The sequence below is a fragment of the Pteronotus mesoamericanus genome, unplaced genomic scaffold (genome assembly GCF_021234165.1).
Source record: "Pteronotus mesoamericanus isolate MK-2021 breed Mesoamerican mustached bat unplaced genomic scaffold, CSHL_Meso_final contig_40, whole genome shotgun sequence".
In the NCBI taxonomy this organism is placed as follows: Eukaryota; Metazoa; Chordata; class Mammalia; order Chiroptera; family Mormoopidae; genus Pteronotus; species Pteronotus mesoamericanus.
The window spans coordinates 8020200-8029026 of NW_026555150.1; positions in this window are offsets into that span (position 1 = coordinate 8020200).

Genomic DNA, 8827 nt, shown 5'->3' on the forward strand with positions numbered 1-8827 from the left:
TGCAAATACAGCCATGACACCTTGCATGTAAAAATTCTTCAGTAACTCTTCATTGCATTCAAGATACAGTCTAAATGCCTCAACTTGATGTACACATTCCTTAACAATCTGGCTTCTGCCTATAAGTTCAACTTCCGTTTCAGCCACTGTCCATGTCTTATTGTGTGCTGCAGCCATACTGAATTACTTGTAGTTCTTACTATGTATATGCCTTCTTCCCTCATGTTTCTCCTTTTCCTGGAATGTACTTTGCTCTTTTTCTATCATTTTATTTGGTCTACTTCTATTAATTTTTCAAACTTAACCTCATGTGTTACCACCTGAGGAATTGTCTAACCTATGCATTCTATAGCATATCATGTTTGGTTCCACACTTAAAACATTTCATTGTAATCATTCAGTTGCCCATTTGTCTGTCTTTTATATGAATACAACAACTTTCTCCTTTGACACTGTACCCAGTGCCTGAAGCTAAGTTAAAGAATGAATAAATAAAATATGTCACTCACTAGATGCTTAATGTGGAATTGTTTCTGGCTATCTAGCCTATTCTTCTAAACATGAAACATCACTTAACTATTCTAATTAATTGAGCAGTACACTTAATTTGGCTCTAGTTGTTTGAGGTTTTTAATGTGATGTTCCATGCAAATATCTTTGTCTAGTAACAGAGATATTTTGTAAATTAGTCCCAATGTTTTACACAAGCAGTGACTAATATGGCCACTAAACCAGCCAAAAATCTGCAAAAAAATATACTAATTGCAGTCACAATTATGAATACCACTACCTTAATAAACATATTTAAGTAGGAAAAAGTCCTGCCTCTCATAGTACCTTGTCCTTTCCTCTAGGTCTAAGAGCTCTAAGCTTGTCTGCCAATCTGGAGTTATGGTTCAAGAAATCCTGTGTGGTTTTATGTGTTACTGACAAAAAGCATAGCATACATCACAGTGAGTAGGAAACAACCAAAATCTGACTGAGGAGAATGTTTAGTAGTGTTAAATGGGAAATGCTATGGCATTAAGGCTTTAGCCGTTACAATTTAGATCCATTCTGGAAGTCAGTTTTTTCACCACAGTAAGTGAAGAATTTAAAACACTATTTCCATCTTCACAATGTGGACAGAGGCAGCTTCCCAGAAAACACTGAACATTCACAGGAGAGAAAAATAGTCAAAGGGCTGAAAAAGAAAAAAAAACTACAATAAATCATTCCCAATATACTAGGTAACCCAGGCATTTCAGGGAGCATCCAGGGTTCTTTAGGTCTAAAATTGATAAACACTCAGAAATAAAAATGATTTTGGAGCAAGTGTTTAATTAAAGACTGAATTATGACACTGACTTGCTATCACCTACTACCCTAACAAGGCACCTATAAAGGTGAAATAAAGTGTCCTGATAGAGAACATTGCAGGGGCAGAGCAGCACAGGGCTAGAACCACTCAAAGCATCCTAACAAGGATCAAAATAACTTGGAGAATTCTAAAATTAAAGAAGTGTAGATCAGATAAAAACATAGAAATGGCCCTGGCTAGTGTGGCTCAGTGGATTGAGTGCCAGACTGAAAAGCAAAAGGTCACTGGTTTGATTCCCATTCAAGGCACATGCCTAGGTTGCGGGCCAAGTCCCCAGTGGGGGGCATGTGAGAGGCAACCATACATTGGTGTTTCTCTCCCTCTCTTTCTCCTTCCCTTCTCCTCTCTAAAAACAAATAAATAAAATTAAAAAACCAAACATAGTAGTGTTCTTACCCTCAAGCAGTTAGAACCTTCTGTAAAAATAATTCTTGTGCATGGAAATTAGATATTAGTATCAAAGCATTACTTCTTAAAATTACAGCATGTTGTATGTACATATTCTTAACTGTTTACAAAACTGTAGTTTCACTGAGTTTGTTTAGTAATCCCTAAACTTTTTGTCATCTCCTAAAATTTTATGTTAAAGAAGTCCTGTGGCACCTTTGATGAGAGTTACATAGAACAGGTCAACTCCTCTTGGCAATTTCAGTAAAGGTTCTGGTGCCCTGACAAGGGAGGTTCTGAATGGCAGATAAGTTAAGTTCCATCCTTTACATAAAGTCTTTAATGATGGTCTTCTTTGTATGGATATGCTGTACCCTTACAAGTGTGTTACTGACACTCAAGACACAGTCTAAATAGATTACAAGACTATCTTTATCTGAGAGGAAAAACAACTTTTTCTAATATTTGCATTATATACGAGTTCTTTTTGTTCATTTACATTGTAATTATTTTGGAGAGAGTTTGAGAGGACTTCAGGATAAAGAAGAGAAAAGAGGATAAATGTCTTGGAAGTCCAGATGATAAAAGAAATAGATTGTCAAAAAAAGTGATAGGTTTTCATTTCTGTGACAGTAATATGGACTCTTTAGAGAACACACTTGTTTTTAATTTCAAACCATTCAAGTGACTCTAGGTCTTTATATACTATCATAATAACCATCTTATATAATCGTGTTTTCCTTTCATACCTTATTAGCACCATCTAAAGGAAGGAAATAAGAGTCATCTAAAGGTATTACAAAATCTGTACACAATTGTGCATTCCTTTCAATATGTTGTGACAGATGAGGTATAACACATCTCAGCTCTATCCAACCTCTTTTTCAGGAAAATAGCTGTGAAATTAAACATGACAGGGGGAAAGTAAAAAACAAAAGACAAATAATTACCAAGCGGTTCTTGGATTTTAGAAAAATCAAGAGAGGTAAAAATTATAGTTTCTCACTGACCACGAAAAATATTCTGTTTTGAACTCAAAAGCATCCAGACAATAAGACGGGTATTATAGCTAGTCCTCCCATTTTTAGTTTGCTTCACAATTTCTAACCCTCATTGCATAAAAATCTCTTTATATTATATCCCTTTCTATTGGTTCACAACTAGTGTGTGTACCCAATGAAAGGTATACCAAAAGTCGTCTTTCTGGAGCATGGTGTTTTGAGTTTTCCTCATTTATACAGAGATAATATTGCACAAAATAGAGAAGGAAATGCCATATATGCACACACACACACACACACACATTCCTGGCCCCACTCAACTTCTTTTAGATGAACTCATCAATACTGAATTCTTTCTTCTAAGCTTTTCTTTTTATTACTTTATGTCTGTTTTTATCAATCTCATTTACTTAGTCATTCAGAACTATCACTTTGAAGACAACTTTGACTCCTTCTTCAAATCCATCTAACATATACTATTATTCATTGCATCCTAACACTAATTCCAACAAAATGTTTCTCTCTGCAGTTTCTTCTTTCTGCTTCATTTTCACTGCCACCATTATGCATTTAGTCTTCACAGCATTACCAGATTATTTTAATAACCTTCTATCTGCTTTTCTTATTTCATAGAAGTAATTATTTAGTCCAATCTCTGCCTCCCCATTATTTTTTTTTGCAAATAGGGAATCTGAACCCCAAGGAGGATAAGGGCTAAAGGCCTCAAAGCTAATGCTAATGAATCAGGAATAGAAATCAAATTTCCTAACTCTCAGTCAAGATTTTTATCATTATGCCATGCATTTTTGATACTTCCTACTGCAGACCATCCTGTATGATACTGCCTCACTAACATGTCTTAGACTTCCATCTTTACATTACTTGGCATTTCAAAAATTTATACATTCCTTTATTTTTCATTAAAGCAATCTATTCATCTTAGCTTTGAAACTCTATCCCAAGCCTACCTTCTCTAACAAAAAATTTCTGTGAATTCTTAATTTAAATGTCTTGACTCTAATGACTGACTAATAGTAAGGACTTACACACGTATTGTCAAGATAAATGATGGCAATATGTTGAGATGAAAGGAAACTCCCCTAGTAGTTTTTTTTAATTGTATATTCCCATTACTATTTAGTCCCCTTATACTCTCGATCCTTCCCACAATCATCACACTATTGTCCATGCTCATGAGTCCGTTTTCATTTGTGCTCAATACCTCCACCCCCTAACCTACCTCCACCTTTGCTGTCATCCTGTTCTCTACCGGTGATTCTGTCTCTATTTTCCTTGCTAGTTCAGTTTGTTCACTAGATTCCACATATGAGTGAAATGATATGGTATTTGTCTTTCTCTAATTGGCTTATTTTGCTTAGCATAATGTTCTTAGGCTCATACATACTGTCAAAAATAAGGTATGTTCTTTGGAATTCATGTTTTAGGTTCCTCCAGATATATTCCCACTAGTGGGATTGCTGGGTCAAAAGGCAGATCCATTTTCAAATTTGTGGAGGTATCTCCATACTGCTTTCCACAAGGGCTACCCCAATCTGCATTCCCATCAACAGTGCAAAAAGGTTCCCTTTTCTCCACATCTTCGCCAGCACTTGTATGTTGATTTATTGATGATAGCCATTCTGACAGGTGTGAGAAGATATCCCATTGTGGTTTTAATTTGCATTTTTCTGATGATTAGTGACACTGAGCATCTTTTCATATGGCTATTGACCATCTGTATGTCCTCTTTTGAGAAGTGTCTATTCAGGTTTTTTGTCTATTTTTTAATTGTGTGTGTGTTGAGTTTTGTGAAATGGAGAGAGCCTCTTAAAAGGCAAAAAAAAAAATTCTATTTGGAGCCACTTACCCTGGGCTCTTGCAGAGGGAGGGCAGAGTGGGCTAGAGATGCCTGAGGAGAGTCTGGGGCTGGTGGTCCTAGGGCGAGAAGTGATGGAACATATGCCAGGATCCCTGTGCTAAGTCATTCCCCATACTGCAGTATGGAGAAGACATCTTTCTCAAACAGAGCACTCCATCAAGTGGCATCAGCCTGAGGGGAAGCAATAACCCCTCCTGCAGGAATGGGTTCTACCATGTGGATCTTAAGCCCTGCTGCCGATGAAAGCAGCTGGAAGACTTTCACTCTTTAAGCTTACCAGAAAGCCTGAAGGTAGAGGTGGATCTCTGGGAACTCTGAGACTGTAGCTGACCATCTCCAGTCCTGGTGCTGGTAAAAACCAGCTTTGGAGTGCAGCCTGTTTCTTTCTGCACACACCCAGGCCCAGCATAGGGAGCCACACACTGTGGATCTCTGACAGGTCCAAACAGGTTGCCCAATGACAGTCACAGACAGGGTTTGACTAAGGTCAGCACCAGAGTCTTGCAGATCTAAGTAATACATATAAATGAACACAAAGAGGCAGCCAAAATGAGGAAAAAAGAAAAATAAAAACAGGCCCCAAATGAAAGAATGAGAAAATTCTCCAGAAGAACTACATGAATGTAGGTAAGCAATTTATCAGATTGAGAGTTTAGAGCAATGATTATAAGGATACTCAAGAGCATGAAAAAAGTCACAAAAACCACAATAAAGGACCAGTTAGAATTAACAAATGCAATATCTGAGATAAATAATACACTGGAATGAATAAAAGGTGGGTTAGATGAAGCAGAGGATGAGTAATTTAGAAAAGTAGAAAAAATACCTAAGCAGTGCAGCAAAAAGAAAAAAGGATTTTTAAAAAATAAGAAAGAAGAAATATTTGGATAACATGAAGCATAACAACATACGATCATGGGAATACCAGAAGAAGAAGAGAGTGAACAAGGGATGGAGAACCTACTTGAAAAATTAATGACTAAAAACTTCCATAATTTAGTTAAAGAAAAGGACACACAAGTCAAGGAGCCACAGACAATCCCAAGCAAGTTGGATCCTAAGAGGCCTACAACAACATAGTAGTTCTTTCATTTTTTTCTTTTTTTATTATTATTCCAATATATTTGTCTCTATTTACTCACCACCACTTTCCCTTGCTCCACCCACCCTACCTCCTGTCCTCATTTCTTCCTCACCTTGGCTTAGTCCATGTGTCTTACACACCTGTTCCTTGATCTGAACCTCCCCCTTCCCCTCCCCACTATGCTCCTCTCTCCCATCCCTATCGGTTTCTTCTTTCTTTCAATGTTGTTAGTCATATTTTCCTTGCCTGCTTGATTTGCTTATTAGGTTCCACTTACAGGTGACATTATATGGTGTTTGTCTTTCAACCCCTGGCTTATTTCACTTAGCATAATATTCTCCAGTCACATCCGTGTTGGTGCAAACGGTATGAGTTCCTTTTTTCTTTCTGCTGCATAGTATTCCATTGTGTAAATGTGCCACAGTTTCTTGGTACACTCACTTACTGATGGACACTTAAGGCTTTCCTAGCACTTGGGTATTATAAATTGCCCTGCTATGAACATTGGGGTGCATAGGTCCTTTTAAATTGGTGATTCAGGATTCTTATGGTATAATTCCATCATTGGAATCACTGGGTGAAAAGGAAGTTCCATTTTCAGTTTTCTGAGGAAATTCCATACAGTTTTCCACAGTGGCTGTACCAGTTTGCATTTCCACCAATAGTGTACTAGGGATCCCTTTTCTTCACACCCTCTCCAGCACTTGTTGTTTCTTGATTTGTTTATAATGGCCATTATGACCGGTGTGAAGTGGTATCTCGTTGTTTTAATTTGTATCTCTCTGGTGGCCAGAGATGCTGAGCATCCTTTCATATGTCTCTGGGCCCTGTGTATGTCCTCCTTGGAGAAGTGTCTGTTCAGGTGCATTGCTCATTTTTTAATTGGATAGTTTGTCTTCCTGGTGTGGAATTGTGAGAGTTCTTTATATATTTTGGAGATAAAATCCTTGTCCAAAGTATCATTGACAAATATATTTTCCCAAACAGTTGCTTCCCTTTGCATTTTGCTGATGTCTTCTTTAGCAGTGCAGGAACTTTTAATTTGATGAAGTCCCACTTGTTTATCCTTTCCTTTATAACCCTTGCTTTAGAGGACATATCAATTGAAACACTGCTGTGTGGAATATCTGAAATATTTCTGCCTATGTTCTCCTCTAGGACTTTCATGGTGTTGCAACTTACACTTAAGTATTTTATCTATCTTGAGTTTATTCTGGTGTATGGTGTATGTTTGTGATCTACTATCATTTCTTTTTTTCTTTTTTTAAATTTTTAAGTCATGTTTATTCTATTATAGTAGTCTCAATTTCAGGCTGTTTTGATTACAGTGGCCTTGTAAATTAGTTTGATATTGGGTATTGTGATCCCTCCTACTTTGTTTTTCCTTCTCAAAATCGCTGTGGCTATTCAGGGTCATTTATGGTTCCAGATAATTTTTTTAAATTTTTGTTCTCTGCTTGTGAATTACGGCATTGGTATTTTAATGTGGATTGTATTGAATCTATAAATTGCTTTAGGTAGTATGGACATTTTAATGATGTTAATTCTTCCAATCCATGAACATGGTATATGCTTCCATTTATCTGTGTCTTCCTTAATTTCTTTCTTCAGTGTTGTATAGTTTTCTGCATACAGGTCTTTTACCTCCTTGGTTAAATTTTTTTCATAGGTACTTTATTTTTCTTGTTGCCATAGCAAAAGGGATTTTTTTTTCCTGATTTCTGCTTGTGATGTTTCATTGTTGGTGTACAAAAATGCTCTCGATTTCTGAATATTGACTTTGTATCCCACTGTTTTGCCAAATTCACTTCTTAGGTCAATTAGTTTTTTGGTAGAGTTTATGGGGATTTCTATGTACACTATCACATCACCTGCAAACAATGATAGGTTTACTTCCTCCTTTACAGTTTGGATTCCTTCTATTTATTTTTCCTGTCTGATTGCTTTGTCTAGGACTTCAAATTCTATGTTGAATAAAAGTAGTGAAAGCAGACATCCCTGTGTTGTTCTAGATCTTAGTGGGAAAACTTTTAGATTTTGGTCACTGAGTATGAGGTTGGCTGTAGGATTTTCATACATTACTTTTATTATTTTAAGGAATGCCTCCTTTATTCCCACTCTGCAGGACGTTTTTATCATAAATCGGTGCTGTACCTTATTGAATGCTTTTTCCGCATCTATTGATATGATCATGTGATTTTGTCTTTTCTGTTGTTTAACTGATGTATTATGTTTATTGATTTGTGAATATTGTCCCATCCTTGCATACCTGGGATGAATCCCATTTGATCATGTTGAATGGTCTTTTTAATGTATTGCTGGATGTGGTTTGCCAATATTTTTTTGAGGATTTTAGTGTCTATGTTCATCAGATATAATGGCTTATAGATTCTGTTGTTGTGTCTTTATCTGGTTTTGGGATTAGAATGATGCTGGCCTCCTAAAAAGAGTCTGGGAGTCTTCCCTCCTTGGATTCGTTGGAATAGTCTGAGAAGGACAGGGGTTCGCTCTTAAGTGTTCTGTAAAATTATCCTGTGAAACCATCTGTTCTAGGGCTTTTGTGTGCTGGGAGTTTTTTGATTACTGCTTCAATTTCACCAGCTGTTATCAGTATGTTAAGGCTTTCTGCTTCTTCTTCATTCAGTGTGGGAAGTTTATTCCTTTCTAGAAATTTGTCCATTTCATTGAGGTTTTCAAATTCCTTGGCATATAATTGTTCATAGTAGTTTCTGACAATCCTTTGTATTTCTGTGGTATCAGTTGTTATTTCTCCTCTTTCATTTCTAATATTATTTATTTGGGTCCTCTCTTTTTTTCTTGATGAGTCTGCTTAAAGGCTTGTCAATTTTATTTATCTTTTCAAAGAACCAGCTCCTGGATTGGTTGATCCTTTGAACTGTTCTTTTTGTCTCTATGTCATTCAGTTCTGCTCTCATCTTTACTACTTCCTTCCTTCTACTTGTTCTGGGATTTACTTGTTGTTGTTTCTCCAGTTCTTTTTTTTTTTAATTAATTTATTTACTTTTTAAATACATTTGTCTCTGCCTTCCCCCCACCTCTTTCCCTTGCCCCCTCCCACCTTCCCTCCCTCAGCTCTTCCCCTTTGGTTCTGTCCA